The sequence below is a fragment of the Eptatretus burgeri genome, chromosome 10 (assembly GCF_056783735.1).
Source record: "Eptatretus burgeri isolate ZD-2024b chromosome 10, Ebu_testis_v1, whole genome shotgun sequence".
Lineage (NCBI taxonomy): Eukaryota > Metazoa > Chordata > Myxini > Myxiniformes > Myxinidae > Eptatretus > Eptatretus burgeri.
Window position 1 is genome coordinate 75,107,244 of NC_140970.1, and position 22,489 is coordinate 75,129,732.

General features: G+C 43.0%; 1 pseudogene; it reads right to left on the bottom strand.

Moving 5' to 3' along the window:
• Positions 1-20,082: 20,082 nt before the first annotated feature.
• LOC147018894 (uncharacterized) lies at positions 20,083-22,098 on the bottom strand (annotated as a pseudogene).
• Between the last annotated feature and the right edge of the window lie 391 nt (positions 22,099-22,489).

The following is a 22,489-nucleotide window of genomic DNA, read 5'->3' on the forward strand; positions in this document are numbered from 1 at the left end:
GTGTGTGTGTGTGTGTGTAAAAATAAAACCATTGATGAATTTGTGAAAGGGGGAATTAAACCATAAGCATTTTATTTGAATATTTATCATCGTCGAGCTGACGTGTTCTCTCCCCAATTGTGAAGCTGTGATTGTGCTTGCCTCCCCATGTGGGCTTTCTGGCGCCGAACCTTGAACAGAACATTGATTGAGGGATTGATTCGTGTCCATAAGTGTGAGTTTTATTTGTCTGAAATACCCTGCACTTTCTCTGTGAATTGTATGATTAAGAACACAATATCCCAGAGTTATAATGAAACGTATTTTATTGCGATCATTGCATATTATCTGATGCCATTATGAATCCAGGCTTCTAAACAATTATTACTGAAAGGAGAAGCTGCAGTCCTTGCTTGTGTCATGCTTCATTCTAAATAGGGTTTCCTACAGTCATCGAATAACAAAAAAATGTTTCCGTTGGAAAGCTAACAGCGAACAGCAAACAACACAACACCCTGGCAATCATACTTAACGCGTGGACGTGAGAAAATAGGAAACAACAACAACAACAACAACAACACAATAGCCCTGGCTATTTGGAATCTGTGTCGATAGCTATGACTTTTTGCTTCCGGTTGTTGTTAAACGCTGTGCGGTGTATAAACACGACTGGGTTTTATTTCTATCTTGTGAATATTACTTAACGCGTGCACATGAGACAATAGGAAACAACAAAAACAACACAACACCCTGGCAATTGTGAATCCGTGTCGTTGGCTATGACCCTTTTGCTTCCATTTTTTTTTTTGTTTCCGGTTTTTGTCATGGGGAATGATGCATGCCTGGAGATAAAGGCATCATCGGAGACATGAACGACCCAAAAAATATCAGACATGGTGTACATTTCCTCCACTGATTTTCATAAAGATATCTCCCGCATCATCAAAAAATAATTTTTAATCGTGATTTACGTGATTTCATCGCTGATCCCAAATCCAGGCCGAAGTAACCGGAAATTCCGTATACAGTTGTCAACAAGTTATAGGTAAAGTCAGAAGCTAATGTAAGAAGAATTCTACGTTCGCTTCTAGGCTTTGCCTATTCCATACTGTAATCAATTATGTTGGTTTGCAAATCACGTAATCGATTTACTTGGAACAAGAATCTGTGTTCATTTAATATTGAAGATGCCTGTTTGAAAAACCTTCTTTCCGGTTTTGAAGAAGAAGAAGATGCTGAAAGACATCAAGATTTAATATTGCATTTCCTGCTATCGCAGAATAATAATATTAGTCCCGTTGAAAAGCGAATAATCGATTTACTTCATTGGAAAATTAATAATCGATTTACTTGGAACAAAAATCAATTCTGGTTTAACTGAAAATGTGGCCTTTTTGAAAGCCCGCCTTTCTATAATTGAAGAAGAAGAAAGAAGAAGAAGAAGAAGCTTTTTTAAAGCTTATTGTTGCATGTCCAACGATAACATTTATTATTATAAAACATCAGGAATACTTCAGAAGGACACGGGCAGATAAACAAAATTATATATAACTAGTTCGTGGCCTTACATGCAAAAAAAACAAAAAACTTTCAAACCGCGTGCCAGAAACAACAACCACATAGGTCATTCCTTCGCTCTCGCATGGCCATATGTGCAAAAAAAAAAACTTTCAAACAACCACACAGGCCGTTCCTTCACTGTCGTAAACGACAACTGGATTGGAGCATTATGTTTATCTATAAATGCGCATAAGAAATCGAGAAATTATTAGAATACAGTAAGTCATCACTATCCGGAAGTCCGTATGTTGTAACCCGTAATGGGGAACGCGGCTGAGGATCTCTTCCCCAACGGCCACGCCTACGCAGCAACGTGTCCTGTCATTGGTAACTAACTGGCGCCCTTTCCCCATCGGCCACGCCTACACAGCAACGTGTCATGTCATTGGTAACTAAATGGCGCCCTTTCCCCATCGGCCACGCCTACGTACCAACGTGTCCTGTCATTGGTTTGGTAAATAAATGGCCATAACTTGGGAACCACTTGTCCGATTAATATCAAACCTTGAAAAGGCACATACCCAGGTCCCCAGCAACATACCTGGCAAGTTTCAATTATATCGGACCAGTGGTTGTCGAGAAACAGCGGTCACACACACACACACACACACACACACACACACACACACACACACACACACACACACACACACACACACACACACACACACACACACACACACACATTGCTGGAATTATAGATAGATAATATTTCTTCCAGCAATATTAAAATATATATTAAAGTACACGGAAGCAGCAGATCCTTTTTCAAGAGTTTTACAATTTTTCATCCTCTGATACGTCTCACAGATGTATGTGCATTATGGTTGTGAAGGACAACTTGCTGTCTTTTGATTAAATCTGTCAGCGAAGTGATGGTTCCTCGTAATAATTCCATCAGAGCTGTTTTCACCTCAGTACAGTAGAACTTTTCACCATCCCCTGGTCAAATTTGACAATGGTTATTGTTATGGCAAAACTTACATGTTTGTGATTTAGTTATGCCACAAGGCTTAAATCATAATGTCTACCCAGTTTGTTCAGAATATTTGATCTGAGCTTAATATGCGAGGGAGGCAGGCAACTGTCGTTATTCTGCGTTTGGTAATGTTGTCATTTATTAATACACCGTCCAACGTAAGATATGTGATAGATGATGCTGCCTCCTCCTTAGTGTCCCGCAGCAGGATATCACGATTTGCGGATGATGTTGCTATGTTGACCTCGAGCAGAAACCTTCAGTTTACAGCCAAAAAACTCCAGGGGGAGGTCTGCAGGATTGAGTAGTGGGCCCAAAAATGGGGCTTCTCGATTTCTGGATCCAAGTCCAAGTTCATTATTTTCTCCCGTAAAATCAAGGTCAAGGACTTATCAATAAAAATTGATGGTACTTCCATTAAAGCTTCCCCCGATGTATCCTGTTTCGGAGTTACTTTCGATAAGGGCCTTACCTGGAGCCCCCATACGAAAAAAAACTTGGTGCCAGCTGTGCCAAAGGCCTTAACTTTCTACGAAGTCTTGCGGGTACATCTTGGGGAGCTCATCAGGGAAATCTCCTTCTCCTATCTAAAACCCTCATCTGCTCCCAATTTGATTATAGCAGTCAGGCCTTTTGGGACATGTGCAAAACCAACTGCAAAAAGCTGGAAACCATTCAAGCCAAAGTACTACAGTTGTGTCTGGGTACTTTTAAAAGCACACCAATCTGTGCCTGCTCGTGGAGGCTGGCGAGTTGCCCCTACCTCTCCATTGGGAGGGGTCCAACTTGAGGTACTGGGTTAAGAGCATTCCACCAGGGACAACCACCCAGGCAAAGTGCTGTTCTTGGACTGTTGGGAGTCTCAAACTCTCGGCAAATCCTCCATCCCTCCTCCTTTCTTACTGGAATGCATGAGGACAGCTAAAGAAATGGGTTTGGATTCTTTACTGACTAATCCCCCGAACAAAGTGGCATTTTGCCCTCCCTGGACTATAGAAATGCCTCACATCCACCTGGATATATGGGGGAAACCAATAGGGACAATTTGGTTATAACATGTAACCAGGCTGTGGAATATATCAACACAGCCTGGAGCCAATCCTTACATGTCTATACAGATGGCTCCAAAGATCCGGTACTAGCTAAAACAGCGGCTGCTTTTTGTATCCCAGATATTAAGGTGATCAAGTCCACTAGGCTTTCTGACCATCTTTCAGTACTCTGCTGAACTCTTTACTATCGTCCTGGCCATCGAATGAATAATTGAATTCATTCCCCAGAGTGCAGTTATTTTCTCCGATTCACTCTCTGGTCTAAAAGCGTTGGAGTCCCTACAGACTGGATGCAGACAGGACCGGGTTCTTTAGGTGCTTCCCCTTCTTAACATGGCCATTTGGAGGAGCATGGTCATTGACTTGTGCTGGATCCCTTCACACGTCGGCATTGGAGGCAATGAGGCCTGCGATCAGGCAGCCAAATGGGCAATAAGTTTTGATCTTGTAACCCCAATCCCTCTGGGCCCATCAGAACTCTCCAATCTTATTAGGGTCCACATCACCAATAAATGACAATCTCAGTGGGCGACTTCCACCAAGGGTAGATGGTGCTTTAAGGTACACCCTTCGGTCGAGTCCTCTGTCTCATGACATCGACTCTCCCGTAATGACCAGGGAATCCTCTACAGGCTCAGACTTGGACACTGCGCTCTTAACGCCTATTTACATGGGATAGGATGTCATCCGATGGAGTTCTGTGAGCAGTGTAAGGTTCCTGAAGGCCTGGAACACATTCTCCCAGTACAGGGAACCCAGATCGTGTCTTTTACATTGTGTCCAAGAGTTGGCGATCCCCTGGTTGGGTGTACAGGATACACTTTTCCAATGGAGCCAGAAGCACCCTCGACTCTGCAAATCAGTCTTAAAATTCATTAAGGAAACGGGGCAAACGATATAAAGTCCCTGGCACTTTTATTTTTTGTATTTGGCTGGAGCCGATGAGTTTGGGTACGTGGCGTTTTAGAGCCTCATGGCTCTGATAACGAGAACGAGAACGAGAACGAGAAGATACGTGATGACGTCATATGGTAACATGGTGGTTCCATGAAACTATGCGAGTTTAGTCTTCGGAGAACCAAAGTCAACAAAACGATATGTTCTCTGCTTTGTAACGTGAAAATCTATCTATATGCAGTTAGCTTTGTAAACATCCAGGTTCATGAACGATAGACTGTTGAGGTGTATGTGTGGGCTGTTTGTGCTCAAGTAGCCATGCAAAGGTTGTTCACTTTTGGTGCCAAACTAGAGATGGTATTGCTGTTGTTAACCATGGTATAGTTTTGGTTTCTGTTTGGAACATGGACGATCAAGATTCTTTATTGTTTTAATTTGTGTCTTTTCAGTCAATCACACATTACATTGTATCAAGTAAAATGTCTGTTTACAATACTGAATAAACTTCTGGTAGACGATCGATGAAGGTGTGCATTGAGTTCTTTGGCTACCAGTAATAGTTATGTTACATATAGTTTTGTTCCAACACACATGTCAGAGTTTGATTCTTGTTTCAGCTTCGAGTCATAATCACAAGGGCAGGGAAAGAAGACCAACTCTTCCTGCAGACTCAAACCTGCTTAAATGATCCCTGTATTCAATACATTAGATATAAACATATCGATTAAATGGTTCACTATTAACCAACCCTTACCAAACTATTGCGTTCACTATTAACCAAACTATTGTGGCCTTGAGGATTTCCTCCCATTCAATGTGGACATATTTTTAACGAAGGTGTTTAGTGTTTGATCCAGAAATGCTAAATCATTGAACCAGTAGAAACATTATATAGAACAAGAAAAAGAGCAATCAGAGATTGCAGACCCTTGCCAGGACTTGTTTTGTGTGGTGCATTGTGTGGTGCTTGTGTAGTTTTGTGTGGTGCATTTTGTGTGGCATTTGTATACTGGTGTGTTACGTAATGAATAAGAGACACAAGTCTGAAGACGACAATGGTTCACGAGCGGTATTTGACGATGTAGATTGTTTTTTATGTCAAAATTCGCAATTTTCTAAGTTTTTGACCTTGTGACCTTGACCTTTGGACGAAAATGAAAAATCCGACAACGACAGGTTTTAGATAATTCATTTTGCTATTCAAATACCGAATAACCCATTCTATTCAGTCAATTCTCTAGGAGAAGATAGATTTTTAATCCGCCAACCCCCTAAAAATGGCTATTTTATATGTAAATGGCCATATATCAAGATCTGATCAAAGTCCACGGAGTTATCCTCTGGACAGACAGACACACAGACAGACAGACAGACACACACACACACACAGACATAACGAATATAGTGGTCACTCTGGCTGGCACTCATGAACCAATTATTAGAACTGCCACTTTATAACTGCTGGCAGTGATGACTGGTTCAGCCATTTCAGAGGTTTTTGAAGTTTTTTTTAACAATATGGCTGCTGAATCACGTGACTGATGACGTCATCAAAAATTTGTGGACCATTTTATCCTGAGGTGACCCTCAAAAAATTTCATACTGATCAGATGCGGCGTTATACATATGCAATTATGATGCCATAACGAAGATACTATGATGTCATAAAAAATTACACTCATTCCCCATGAGTACTTGCGATGTGCCAAGTTTCATGTGCTTTTCCTTGGTGCAGTTTCTAGGATTAGAAGAAATTTTATGTGTAGGAGGAGGCCATTCGGCCCATCATGCCTGCACCACACCAATCCCAGATTTAATAAATCCGTCAATACCCCTTCCCTTGGCATGCAGCGTTTTGGCTGCTACACTGGTACTCATTTCGCCGACCTCGGAAGGATGACAGGCTGAGTCAACCCCCTGGTATATTCCATGAAATATTCAGCAGCCAAGGGGGCTTGAACTCAGGACCGTAGGATCCCAAGCCATCACCCTATCTACTAAGCCAACACCAGGTTTCAGAGATAGAGGTCCAAAGTTTTTCCGTTTATCCAATATGGCTGCCACGCCACGTGACCTATGACGTCACAATGATCATTAAAATATTCTACATGAGTAGTCGCACCAATGCTGAAAATTTCATCTCAATGTGCCAAGCGGTTGCAGAGAAAAACACAAAAGTTCTGTGCGGACAAACAGACAAACAAACAGACCCAAATGCAATCCTCTCTCCTTTGGCGAAGGTAAAGATGTTTGTCCAGTTTACATTCAAAGCCATAAATTACAGATGGATTTATTTGAACTATTTTCAATGGATGATTTTATATTCCTCTCATTTTTTTTTGAATTTGACTTCAATCAAGATGAGTGTGTGTGTGTGTGTGTGTGTGTGTGTGTGTGTGTGTGTGTGTGTGTGTGTGTGTGTGTGTGTGTGTGTGTGTGTGTGTGTGTGTGTGTTTACCAGTTTGTTTCAAGTCCCTTTCACGCAATAAGGACCTACACATGTCGATACACACTAGTCATTATGCCCTTTAAGCCAAAGGCCTATATAGGCCACAGGCAGCGTCAATCGCTGAAAGCCCTCTATATCATGTGGCTCCACGAAATGGGTGCCCAGGGGGCGATTTCCCTCGCTCGCCAAGGTAACAAGTGACAATAATTTTGGCAAAATACTCGTCCCGGACAGGCTGCTTTGCGGGTTTTAGCAGCTGCTTTCCATTAATCCCTGCATGCTTTGTGCATTAGGTGAGACAGGCCTGTGAAGCGTTCCGTACCATTAATGAACAGACTGCCCTTCTGTTTCGTAACATGATTAACCACACTTGCATTATAGCGTTTCTGTTTATTAACTGGCAGGAACTAATGACTTCTTCGCAGCCGGTAAGGATATGAGACGCACGTCATCTGTCATCATTTCACGGGTAGGACAAGAGCATAAGTCTCGCTTTGTGCTAATAATAGCCTGTTTAGCTTGGAGGATTTGGGTGGCAAAGAGTTTTTGAAAAGCAATCTCACGGTTCTCACCTTCCTGTGAGTGCACAGTGTGGTGTACCATTGGTACATCATATCCCAGTATTCCTGTTCAACTCACCTTTAGGGTATGGAGGTGAGCCTCGGGGGAAGTAAGTCGGACTGCATGGTGTGCCAGAGACTGGATTCAAATCCGACTTAAATATTAAGGATTTGGATTCTCATTTCCTGAAACCCAAATTCTTTTCAGAATTACCATATTATTGTTGGTCAAAAAAACACAAAAATTAAAAAAATAATAACGAAATAACTAACCCTGTTGCCTTATTCATGGCCTTCAGGTGAGGAGGTAATCTGCACACTGCACACTGCATCCTTGCATGCATGCTCTGGTCCACAAGTGGTGCCAATCCATGTGGGTGACTTACTGAAGGTATTGAAGTGAACCGGTTTATGTATTCGCGAATCCATTGTCGACTCCATGCTTTTCGTGTACACTATATAAACATAATATATTTGTGATCATTCTAAGCTGGTTAATAAATAAAAATTTGAATGCCCCTAACTTGACGAGGCAGCAGGGCATAGATCGAGTCCCATCACAGTGCTTGCTACACGACCTTTCAGCAACAAGTGTCATTTGCCAAACAAACACATTTTCTCTACCCAACTGATCACCATTTAGAAAGTTTGCAGACAGGAATGATAAATTAAACAAAAGGAGAAACACTGACTCGAGACGTAACTTGACACTGACGTCATGCACATAAATTGTGCCGACACATCACCTTCAAACAAGGAAGGCATTCGTGTTGCACTCAGGTCTTTGAAGACTGAGATTTATGGTCACAAATAAATGAAAGGAAATCTGCCAATCGAGATTATATACTAGCGATACCCGTGCACATGCACGGGATACCAGTACAACATAGCTGGTAGCAGACGACAGACCGCACACGGGGAATGACAAAAATACGCATTGTGCAAAATGCAAGTGGTACTATGGAACGCCAAGACTTCCCAAACATTGTCGGCATGTCCGTTAAGTGCCACAGCAATTTCATATAATAGGGATCGTGTGACGGCGAGCCGAATTTTTAGTGTGCAAGCTTGGTGTTATAATAGATATATATATATATATATATATATATATATATATATATATATATATATATATATATATATATATATATATATATGTATATATATATATATATGTTTTTTTTTCTAGCCACTGATTGAATGACAAACTGATATTAAAGATTGGGATCTCCAGGTGACGTAGAAAGCTGAAATTTTTTGTTCCAATGTACATCAAAGCTGCTACCCCAGAAAAAAAAATCCCAGAATCGTCGAACAACATTCATAAATGAAAATATAAATAAATGATTGGGAAAAAATGCAGGTCAGTGACTCGAGACAATGGGGAAGTACGGTAATTTTGTGTGCCAACGGACATCGAAGTCGATACACTGGGAAAAAATCACAGAATCGTCATACAACATTCATATATGAAAATATAAATAAATGATGGGGAAAAAATGCAGGTCAGTGACCCGAGACAATGGGGAAGTACGGTAATTTTGTGTGCCAATGGACATCGAAGTCGATACACTGGGAAAAAATCACAGAATCGTCATACAACATTCATATATGAAAATATAAATAAATGGAAATAAATAAATAAATAATCAAATGCAGGTGAGCGACCCGAGACAATGGGGAAGCTCAGTAATTTTATGTGCCATTGGACATCGAAGCCGACACAATAGGAAAAATCACAGACTCATCATACAACATTCATATTTTAAAATATAAATAAATGAAAATAAATAAATGAAAAAAAACAAATGCATGTGAGCGAGCCGAGACAATGGGGAAATATGGTTCATATGCTGACAATGTGTAAGCACACCCCACAAGTGTACATATGTATTACACACATATATATATATATATATATATATATATATATATATATATATATATATATATATATATATCGTATTGTTATACACCAGGCTGTCCCAAGGAGGGGTAAAATCCGGCACATTGGAGTGAAGAATCAACCTGAATGGTATTTCGAGATATTTCATGTTGAAAATGATCATGTGAATGAATGAAATAAGGTAATAAATCTTCTCGATATGTGTCTGTTTTGCACATAATTAGCAAAGTGGCCTCACGCATTGAAAAGATGCAAAAAGAGAGAGAGAGAGGGAGGGACGGAGGGGTGGGAGGGAAGGAGGCAGTCAGTGACAAAGTTTTTTAACCCCATACATTTAACCACTAATTCAAACCTGGAGCCTGCGGTGGAATCCTCACAGGATTTGAAGCAATGTGAGAATTTGTAAGAGAAATCGCGTTGACAGAGGTGCTTTCTTGGGAATTTTTGTTTCGTACTTTTTTCTATTGCTTTCATTCAAAGCACACACAAAGGATTGTTGAAAGACAAGATATCTTTATTACTCACATGACAGAATCCTCTCATGCCTGAAAGCTCACTTTCTCTGACGTATCATCCTCAGAGCTTTGGTGGTCTTTGTACCGCCAAGTGTAGCTCGTATAGGTGGGTCTGTGATTTTACCCACGGTGACAGGCTTTGGAAGGTAATGCAAATGAGTTCTCTGACATATCATCTCCGGAGCTTTGGTGGTCTTTGTGCCACCAATTGGTGCTCCTATGGGTGGGCCTGTGATTTTACCCATAGTGACAGTGTTTGGAAGGTAATGCAAATGAGTCTAGCATAAGAACTGCAGCTTGTTCTTCCCCCCCCCCCCCCCACTTGCACCATCTCTCTACATCAGGACAGGACGAAGAATGAGCCACAAAGCTAGACATGACATTTCTGGCATGTAAAACAGAGCACACTCAATGATTTGATCCAATTCTTTCTTTTTCTCACTAGGCCCCGGCGAGTAATCTCTGGTGTATCCCAAGCAGCTGTGAACTGCTCCCGTGGGTAGCAATAGGTTTTCTATGAATGGTCTCTGCGTAGCATCACTCGGCCAGTGTGTGCTGCCTACAGGCACGAGGCGTCAAGAGAGCTCGACACTGGCAAAGTTTCGTCCTCTGAAATGTCACAAAAACGTGGGAGTTTTTCCTTTTTTGTCTCTTTGCATTTCCCTTAAACCCTCGGGATCGAATTATGAATTATAAAAAAAGCACAGCAATGGCTTAATACTAATTTTAGGAAACTCAATATGTTCTTGACTGGAAAATATAGTTGTTTCAAGACACCAATCTCCCTGAGAACTGAGCAATGGTGAAAAAATAGAAAATCCCAATGGTCAGGAGGTGGCTAAACACCTTATACATCTGAGATTTACAACTTCAGTCACCCTGGGAGTACGGGTCTATAATCATTTGAATAGCATGCATAGTTATGACCTATTAAAGGTGCCAAAAATCAGAGCATTTCCTGCTCAAAACTCTTATGGGACTGGCAAGAGGTGTCTGCCAAGCGAAATGTGGACGTACAGAGGTGCCTTTGTCCGTATCTCACACGTACGCCAGGGATCTCTTCCGACCATAAATCTCGTGCAGGCCACTCAGCGCAGGAAACACGGTTGCCCCCTGAACCTGAAACCTTGTTTTTTCGTCGCTAAATTTGTGAATACTGCCCTGTTTTCGATTTTGGCCATTTCTGCTGTTAATGGGTCCTCTCCGGGCCAAGCTGTTGACAATTTTACTCCTACTCAAGCGAGGATACTCGGCTGGTTACAAAAAAAAAGGTGTTGAAGCTACAAAGACTTAGTGCATAACTACCTGTAACGATTTTCTGCATTCGTTTACCTAACCCTTGCACCCGCACTTGAAAGGAGAAAACGCATGCATTCGTACACTGTTGAATGCCATCATTGCCTAACCGTAGCCTAGAAGCAATTTTCCTGGTATATTTATTACTGATTGCACTATACATTGTGAAACATTTTTTCTTTTGAGCAAACATTTTCGACAGTTCTTTCGGCACCATGTTGATGACTTCCATTTACGAGTTAGCTTTGACTATAATGTTACATGTGCTTTACAGTATATGAGTAGTGCCATTGTTTGTGGTAGAGTGCTGTGTTGGTTCGAGAATATCATTGGCTTTGTGAAAGGAAGCACTACAGTCGTTTTATTTTTGCCATCATGCTAGTTGCAGTCCAGCAATGGCTCAGGACGGCCTACCGCTCACCTTGCATTCTGAACTGGAATTGTCTCGAAGATGGCTTGGAGTTCATCGATTGTTGCTCTTAAAATTGTGTGTAAGACTGGAGTAAGGGCGAAAATGTTGCATTTTAACAATATTTACTTTGTAGTTTTTCATTCATCTAAAGTCAGTGCCAAATTAGGATGGCACTGGGTGGAGTGCATACCTCCGCAAGGCTGAACGGTTTATGTTTTGTGTCCCACTGATAGGCCGGATCTGGATCCGAACCTTAACCAAAATCGAATCAGTTTGTTTTAGTCACCTATAGTGGGGCAACTTAGCTAAATATAGCATAACAATTGTGCATTTTGTGAGGAAAGCACCAAATTTGGCACACTAGTAGCCTAACATATTATGAACACATTTGGATATTGTGCCATCTCAAAATTTTTGATGGCAGTGGAAAATGGCTGCCACAGCCATCAGCAGCTGAATTTGAGATGGCCCAATATCCAAATCTGTTCATAATATGATAGGCTACTAGTGTGCCAAATTTGGTGCTTTCCTCACAAAATGCACAATTGTTATGCTAAGTTGCCCCACTACTAACCAACTCATTCAACAAGTTTCATCATAATCTGTCCACAACGTTTTGATAAATCGTGCAAAATATCGTTATTGGCCCAATCTCTCAATGGTGAAGAATCACTTAAAAAAGTTATAGTATCCGGATCCGGATCTGGATCTTCACTAAAATTGAATCATTTCGTCTTTGTCACACACCCAACCTGTCCACTGAGTTTCGTCCGAATCCGTCCATAATGTTTTAAGATATCATGCTCACAGACAAACAACACAGACAAACAGGGGTGAAAACATAACCTCCATCCACCTTTGGTGTTGGAGGTAATCAAGGGATTTCTCCAACCTTACCGCCACCCTGGAGTGGTACGTACCCACAGCGTTCACACTTACCACACGGTACACAAGATGGAGGGATTGAGCAGTCGACAGACAAAGCCAACATAATTACACATTAACTCGCATGTCGGGGAAAGAGGCTGAAAGATTCATTTCTGTGGCACCTGTGTCAATTCCTGACAAAGCCCAGTCGTTCCTCTTCCTTTTTTGATTTGCTCCACTTTCAACATTATTTTCTTTCAAATGGTTGTCTTGTCCCATCACTGCTAAGCATTCGCTTTAACACTTTCTCCCTTGTTCATATTTAATCTTAACATACATTTTCTCATTTCTTGTTGATGGGTTCATCTGGATGTGCATATTCTCATTGGTCTTAATTATTAGCAATTATTTGACCTCTTTACCCTGCCAAGCAACTCTCTTTAACAAGTTCACATTTATATGCTGTTGTCAAAGAAGCAAAAAGCACTGAGCGGGCGATGCCATTCAACAGGTATCTCTGCTGGTCACCTGAGGTCAAAGGTAAAACCCAAGCAGGAAAACCGTGTTATTTCTGCCAAGCTCATTGTCTGTCACATATACAGCAGTGACCAAGTTGTCTGTGGCACATACTACACCTGGTATGGTTCGGGCTTTCATGGCTTCAACTCCATACCAAGGCAGAGCTTGGGGTTGCCAAAGGCAAAGAAAACACCCTTCTTCGGACCCTCTCGCCCCCCCCCCCGCCCCCATGATGCTTCCTGGTCGATGCAGAGTTTTATATGTCATCTCCCATTGGAGGCTCACTGATTGTAGACCATGACACAACTGTGGAAGTTCAACATTAGTTCATAAAAGGCCTTTAGTGAGATAACGGCATCATCAAACGTATACAATAAATATGTGGGAATATGGCCAGAGTATCAGACGAAAGCTTAATTTGCAAAAGTTATTGAACATTCATTGGAGATGAATCAGCAAGTTTAACCACCCATCCGAGAGAATTTCATGCTCCACAATGCAATTCCCCCTGCTGTTTTACTGTCTTCCAATTCTCCCAGGAAGAGACCCAAAACTAAGCAGCCCAAATGGAAACATATTCTTCCAAATAAGCTATCCTACTGTCAAAATGGCTCACAAGCGATTACGATTTCACCTATAATGAAATAATAACATGAAAGTATGAAAATCTAGTGGCTGAAATGATAGATCACATAGCTCAAAGGTGAGTGTGCTACCTGTCTCATCTGGGTTTGATTCCTGACCCAACTATAAACTGTCAAGGTACAGATTTGCAAGTTGGGCATTGCATCAATGACTATCATCCTCCGGATGAATATTAAGTCCAGTGTCTAGTCTGGTCGCGTTCACTCATCAACATTAAAGATCCTTTCAAAACGAATGGGGCATTGTGTGCCGATACCTTGGCCAAATTCAAATTCCTGTCCGAGCCTCACCCTATTTCCTGGGAGATGATGGGCATTTCCCAGTCTATTTTCCCACAAAATGCTCGACATAGCACCACAACGATACTCAAGGTCATGTAAGAGATCAGATCCTGCAGATGAGATTTTTTTTGTAAACCAAGTGGAAGATCATGGAAGGGCAAGGACAATGGAAATCGAGAGAGAATTTCAACGGCTGAGGTCTAAGCGATGTGAACCCATGCCCTCCTCCTTCTTCCTCTCCTCTTGTAGGTCGCAACACGAGCGAATCCACTTACACCTGTCCTCAACACAACAGACGCACCTGGAGTTGACAAAATGGGACGCGTTTTGCGCACAGGTAAAATTAGCTTAAGCATGTAATCCTTGCAAACAATCTCCCTAGACTGGACCCCAGCACCTCATGGAACACAAGTAATAACAAACTGAATGGGCGGTGTCGCCGCGCAAAGCCCCTCTTATTGTAGGAAACGCCAGTCCATTGTCCGTCTGTCATGTCTGCTTGAAAGGGCGCACTTGTGTCTTATCTGGCAAGTCCATCCCACAATTACATTCCCCACATATTTGTCAAAAAAACCACGTGAATGGCCACTTTTCTTGAGCCCAGGGACCTCCAAGGGTGAAACCCAAGCAGGAAGGTCGAAAGCGGCTCTCCGAAGCATTTTCTTCATCGCATCCCCCCTTCTATACACCTTCAGTTGAGCCTACGTTAGAGCGATCAAATCTTGCAATCAATCGTTGTAACTGCAAACCGGCTGAGACAAAAGACAAAAGTAGTTGAAGATGCTGTAGACACCAGAGTTATCCAGCTGCAGATTGTTCGATGATGTATCTCGCAGGATTTCACATACATTATTCACTATCAATGTCATGAAAAATAAGGAATAATCTCATGTGAATTTTAAATATATTTTATTTTTTTCTTATCGCAAAGTCCCTGAATTTTCTCGAGGGTCGATTGAATTCTGGCGAAATGACCATTTTTTTTTTTTAAATGATATTGGGATCTAACACGACACTCAAGGTCAAGTACTCATGCACAATCAATGTTTTTGTAACTCACTCTTTCCCTGTTTACTTGTATCGATGAAACCCTGTTGATGAAATAGATGTTTTTCTGATTATGTCATGATTGAGGCAGTGAGAAGCATTTGTAATAAGTGGCTAAAAACGACTTTCATTCCGAGAAAGAAAACGAGTTCTACTTGAACTCTTCATATTTGATAGAGAACTATATGGTGGACTCGAGGTAAAGAAATTGTCTCCATCAGATCTCCACCCAACGATGCTCAGTGGGGGCTCAAAGTTGGCACCCATGTCAATCGAGGCACTTTTGTCATTTTGCTCATTTACATGAACTTGTATCGTTGAGACTACACATTTAAACGCCACGATGCTCAGAGGGTGCCTGAGATAACAAAACATGGTTTCAAAAGCAGAAATACTTTGGTTGCCTGTACATTATTGAAATAATTACCATGTTTGAAACTAAGCAAATCTCGAGAAATCGTGATCGTCCTTATTTTTGAGAGATCATAGTTTAGTCAATAATGAAGGGAGACAATAAAAATACACACGTCCATAGAAACCACTATGAAGATTCAGAGGATGAAGTATGTTCGTCATTCCAGGTGTGCCAAAAAAAAATCATCAACAAAAAAACAAACCCCCTGTTTTATTCACCACTGGCAAATACAACCCGTCGCTTTGCTGATGGGTCAATAAAGTGGGGGGGGGGCAAAGAGGGAGGGAGAGAGAGGCAGGTGTAGGGTGAGTGGGGGAAGGTGAGGCGGAGAGGATGGGGGTGGGGAGTTAGGGGCGATGTGGGGAGAGCGACAACTCAGCAAACGTTGCTCTTCACTGCGGGAGGGAGAGGTGTGTGAAAGAGAGAGACACACACGCAGAGAGAGCGACAGAAGTGTGGGAGGAGAGTGCTGCATTTTATGAGGAGGAGATAGAGTGAGAGAAAAGGGTGGGGGAGAGGAGGAAAAAAACAAAAGACAGGTGAGGGGTGCAGGTGGGGTTAGCAAAGAGAATGATATGTGACGCTTAATGACCGAACAAGAAAAAAAAAAAACGTGTCAGAACAGCTGTACACATGACGACACAACAAAGTTTGTAAAGTAATCTGCTGGCACATCTGCAAAAACTTTGATATTCCAGTTCCAGAAAATTTGTGGGAAAATGAACCAAAAGCAATCACTGAAGATATTGAAGTACCGCTCACGTATGACCTAATGATCCCATCAGGTGTGAACATTGAAAATAAAGCATTGCGATCAGATATCATACTTAGCTGCAAAAAAAAAAGAGAAGGCATTGCTAATTGAGGTGTCAATACCAGTGATTTTGAACTAACAATGCAGAAATCATGAAAATAACCAAATACCAAGACCTCAAGCAGAAAGTGAAAAGATCCTGGAAGCTGAAGAATGCCAAAGTTGTACCAGTGATGATGAAGAACCTAATGGGAATGATGAAGAAGAACCTCACAGAGACATTGAAAACCATCCCGGGGAATTTCACAACAAAGGAACTACAGTTGGAAGCCGTCCTGGGCTCAGTAACGATCCTGAAGAGAGCACTTGGCACAACCCTCAACAGAAAACTTTGAGAACAGAAAACTTTACAGCTTGGTCCATGAATCGTGATCCGTTACCAAATTTAAGGTGGCTACTTTGAGCCCACCCTGGGAGGCCTGCATTCAACATTCTGAAACCCCATATGTAGACACACACACAAACACATACACACACACACACACACACACACACACACACACACACACACACACACACACACACACACACACACAGACCTGGGAGAGCTCTATACCACAATCTGGAACCTGGAACCCATACGTGGAGATACAAACTAAACACACACACAGACACACACATACACAGACACACACACACACACACACACACACACACACACACAAACATACACACACTGCCTTATATTAGTGTAGATTAATCTATTTTTCAGGGTTTTTTTTGCTCACCTGTACTTTAGTCAGGTGAGCTTATGCGATCGAGCAGTGTCTGTAGGTGAGTCAGTCAGTCAGTCCAGTCAAGTCAGTCTGTAAACACTTCATTCATTATCGCTTGAACCCAATAAACAGTTTTGATTAAACTTGGCCACAAGCTTCATATCTAACATCTAACAAAGGTTTATTGACCGCATCAAAATCTGCACTATTTAACGGAGCCTATGGGGCTTATTTTGACTCCCCCCCAAAAAAAAATAGGTATTTGCTCTCTTCCCCAAAACTACACACACAATTTAGATGAAACTTGACTTCAACCTTCATCACCCATGATGCACCAAAGTTTATCGACCGCATCAAAATCTGCGCTCATTAAGGGAGTCTCCTCCTTCTTCTTCCTTCGGCTGCTCCCGTTAGGGGTCGCCACAGCGGATCATCCGTATGATCCGCATAGTGATTTGGCACATGTTTTACGCCGGATGCCCTTCCTGACGCAACCCTGGTCGCCTCTTACAACACAGGGATATGGTACACCTATTTTAACCAGGGTATACACCGGCCCAGTATACTGGTACTCATTTTGCCGACCTCGGAAGGATGACAGGCTGAGTCAACCCCCTGGTGTATTAATTCAGTGGCTGAACGGGGCTTGAACTCAGGACCTTTTGGATCCCAAGCCGCTGCCCTAACCACTGCGCCAACACCAGGCTCTTTCATTAAGGGAGTCTATGGGAGGCTTTTTGGCCCCCCCCCAAAATAGGTTTTTGTTCTCTTCTCCGAACTACACAATTTCAATGAGACTTCACCACAACCTTCATCACCCGTGATGAACCTCAGTTTGCTCACAGCATCAAAAAAAATTCAGGGTCGAAGGAGGTCTGCGGGAGGTTTGAGTGACTGCTGCTTCTGATACACATGAGCTTCAAAACAGACAGTCCTATTTTTTTCTCTCTTATCCCGACTATAAGAGAGACGTCTGCTGTCTCTGTCTGCATGTCACAATTTTTCTCAGAGATGGACAAACGGATCTTCGTCAAACTTTTAGAGGTTCCTCCGTGAATGCCGTTTCGTGTTTTAGGCAAAAACCTATTTGAAATTTTTGAAAAAAAAAAGTTCGTTTTGAGTTTGTTTTTTTTTTTAAATCACTCTGTAGTGCCTTAGCCTTTGTCGCTATGTGAAAGGAAATATTAAATGATTCCCGGCACCATTCCTTAGTGTGTGTAGGTTGGTGTTTTAGCCCCCCCCCCCACCTAAAAAAGAAAAAAGTTGATTTCTTCAAAATGCCAACAGGATTAGAACAGCACCGGGCAACGTCAGGTACCCCTGCTCGTTTCAGATAATTTCTGAGGTCCTGTAGGAAATGATGCCCTGGACAAATTAAGAAAAGGCTTTGTCTGTAGAATCCTACATCGAAACACAATCCTTTATCCAATCTCAAACAAAGTTCAAGAGAACATTTAACTATCGAGACGCCCCATGCAAAGAGAGAATATTCAAATGGACGAATACATTTCCAGAGCAAGGAACTGTGCACAACTTGAACTCAAATTCAACGGATAGACCAACTCATTCTGGACGCCTTTCTTTGAGAACATCTGAGGTCATTGAGAGGGTCCAAAAGTCACTCAGAAAAGGTCCAAAAAGTTGCTTCGCAGCAGCAGTCAAGGACTTGGACTGACAGTTTCTCATCTCAGGAGGATTCTGCATCATGACATGAAAGTTTATTCATCAGGAATACAAGTCAGACACAAACTCACTGACCCAGACAAAATTAGCGTCTTGAAATGCCCCGGGGGATTGTGGAGAAAAATAATGGAGACCCGAGTTTTCTCCTCCAGTGAGGCTCACTTTTTGCTTAATGTCCAAATCCATACAAGAGCAATGTCGACTGGGGCACAGTACCGCCGGTTGAGGTTTGTCAGAGACCCTTACATTCAGTCAAGTGCACAAGCCTGGTTTTGGCTTAGTGGCTAGGGCAGCTGGCTTAATGTCTTTAGTTCTGCTGAATTAACACCAGGTGGGGTTGACTCAGCCTGTGATCCTTCTGTGGTTGGAAAAATGAGTATTAGTGTACTGGAATAGGGGCATAGCATCAGCGGCACAGTCGTGCTTCCAAGAAATGACAGCTATCCAGCAACCAGATAGCAACCAAGAACAGAAGAGTCAAGTAGCCTGGTGGGCATTGAAGAAACGTGGCATCATTGGACTGTTCTGGTTTGAAGATGAAAATGTTAATCCCATGACCATCAACTCTGAACACTACATTAAGGTGCTGAATGAGTTCTGGGCTGTTCTTGGTCACAGAAGAAGCTTTCGGAGAGAAGAACAATGGTTACAGCAGGATGGGGCAACCCCTCACACCGCAAATGAGTCCCGTGAATGAATGACAAGCCAGTTCGATGAGAGAGTGATTGGCCGACGCTTCAACATCGAGTGGTCTCAATATTCCCCTTGTCTTAGCCCACTAGATTTTTATATGTGACGACATCTCAAAGACAGTGGACAAGGATAACCCAAGAAGCATATTTGAAATGAAACAAACAATCATAGAGAAAGTTAGGTCCATACCATTGACCGAATGATTTGTCAGCGTGTACTCAACAACTTCGCCCGTCATGTTCAAATCTGTGTTCAGTGGAGAGTTGGGCATTTGTGGCATGTGATCGGCCGAGTGCCAAACTAACGTCTTACAAGTTACGGTTCTGATATTTGGTATAGTGGGGGCAGATAACCTCATCTATGGAATGTATTGTGCATTTTATGACTAAAGCATGAAATTTTCAGCAGTGTTTGTATATACCATAAAGTTTATTTTCAGACGTGGAGCCACTTCAGATTTGACTTCCGAGCCCTATGAGAGGTCATTGACCTTGTACTATGAAAAATCTTCATTTTTGGCATTATCGCAGGAAAAACCTCAATATACACCACTTTTTTAAAAGCTATTTTACCTGTTGCTGCACATACCTCTTACTTAGACTCCACATATATCCTACAGGTTACATTTTATATGCAAACAATGACCTCAGCCGGTGTTTATTTAGGCTGGATTGAACAAGTTTAACATATATGCATCTGTATCAATTATCTGAAGAATAGTGATGGACAGGGTGATAGTAATATAGTTCAGGCCATGTTTGTCCATGTTTGTCCTCTGTAGATGATCTAACAGTCTCCTAAACATGAGCACAGGGCAGTGCACATGAGGGCTGCCTTGTTGCACTTGCAGCGCCCAGTGCACCCTGCTTGCACCCACAGTGTATCAGTTCGCAGCAGGATTGTGATGCTTCTGGAAGGGTGGTCCAGAGTGGCTGCCATCCTGTTGCATCCTTTACCCATCCCCAATCATAAGGGCTTGCGAGCTCAGGGTCAGGAACTAACGCCTGGTTCCAGATGTTGGCCTGGTAGGTGGCACGCATGATGTGTTGCTTCAGAGCAGCCTGTGTGGGTGGGATATTCTCCAGGGTCCTGGACTTCTGAGTGAAGAGCTGTTTCCTCGCTTCATTTACCTCCATGGTGTCGCTGGTTCTGTCGTATATCAGCACCACGAAGCGCTCCACTAGTGACATGGACAGCTCGCTTACAGCACCTGGCACCCGTGAGAGCTCTTCAAAGGCCTTAGTGACTTCAGGGAGAGCCGTCCACGTGTCCCAGGCAGTCTTCTTTCCCCTGCCGCCAAATGCAGAGACAGTGTCGCATCCTGTGATTGCATGGAAGACTGGGAGAGTGGCACAGGTTCTTGGATCCAGCTTGCCAACCACTTTGTGTTCACCAAGGTACCTGAAACTGACGCCAGCACCAAGAGCTATCCACATTTCTTCCGGCTTTATCTTCAGGAATGCAGCCACAGCCAATACCACGACATCAGTGTCGACCGTGCGTATGGTCACCTTTGTGCTCCCTTTCTGCACAACATCTTCCATCCTGAAGCGTTGGCAAACTCCATTGGCGATGTCGGATGACACTTGTAGGAGGCGGTCATATGAGACACACATCTCGAGATGGAAGAGTGTGTCAATGAGCCCCCTCTTGCGTGTGACAGCATGGACTTTCAGTGCAATGTAGAGTGGAAGTGGAGTTTCACGGTCACTGCTGTGACGCAAGGTGCTTGATGACTTCACTGCCCGTGCATGTTTGACACTGTTGAAGACCAGCAGCTGTGACACTGTTAGGGCGGCAGTTGTGGTGGCTGTGTCCACCAGCTGGGTCTGGTATTTGATGTTGGCCCCATCCTGAATCATGTTCACCAGAGCCAAGAGTGTTGGTGGAACCGCTGCTTTCTGACATTCGGGCTGGAATGATCCATCAAAGGCGAACTTGGTGTCGAACATCTCTTTGCGCACCACCTGTGCTGCTCGCACCAAATGCATGGCATCACTGTCATGGTCACAGGCCTTCCTGAGAGCATCTCCAATGTCTTCTGCAAACGTCAGAAGTGTGTCTCTCCCTTGTGAATGTGCTCTTAGGTCAGGGAAGGCAGACACGAGTCGGATCTTCAATCTGGTGGTATGAATCCGAGTCTCCACTGTGGCACCCAGCTGTTCCAGTCGGACCTTGTACAGGTCACCCAGGTCTGCCAGCTTGAAAACAGGAGCACAATCGTCGCCACGCGTGTCCTCCATGGATGCCACCAACTCAGCAAAGGCGATGCCATGCAGACGAGCCTCATCCCCATGCTCATCCTTGGAGGCAGCTTGTCTGGCTCTGTTGTCGAGAATGCGGAGGCAGTTGCGGTGATACTTGGCGTCGAGGGAAATCATGTCTCCGGTGGCAAGTTTTGCCAGCAGCTCCGTGTCCTCCAGCTCTAAGGCACACTTCCGAACATTTGTGTCTATCTGTTTGGTTTACGCTTCATGTAGGCCTTCAGAGCCAGCTGACTCATTGCAGAAGAAACACACAGGCTCTGTGAGCTTCACGTGGCTGTGAGCAGACCGTGTGTGAACAGTCGAACCACCACTTGAACTCCGCTGTACTAGTCGCTGAAGCTTTGTTTGGTTGTACTTTAACCGGCAGGTTTTATGCCACTGAGCACTGTGTGCAATCAGCGTGGCCTCGACGCCACCTCCATCGTCCAATCTGTCCAGATTCAGCTCAGTCGGCATGTGGCCAATGTCCTGAAACTGGAGGAGGTCCTTTTCCAATGACACATAACCGCTACCCACAGGTTTCTTGCTGGATTTGGCTGGACACTGCAAGGCTTCCCATGTTTCTGCTTGGCAAAGAATACAAAGCTTCCACTTAGTTGGGCAAGGTGGCTTGGGTTGCTTGGATGTGCTGCAAGGTTGAGTTGGATCTATCAAGACATGGCGTTTTGACATGGTGACAGCGTCCTCCACTACCCTGTGAATATAGTTTCTTCAGGCTTGCCACCACCAGTTGTTAAACAGTTCTATAATCTAAGGATAGCTGTTAGCAGAACCTCCAGGATGAGTCTGACAGGCGATCTGAAACACACGAAGCATAAATAGTGTTAGCGCAATCTAAGATGATTTTACATGAAAATATCATATTGAAATGTGTTGGACCAATGAAAATTAAATGATTTAGATCATCAAAGTACCTGAAATTAACCACAAACACTCT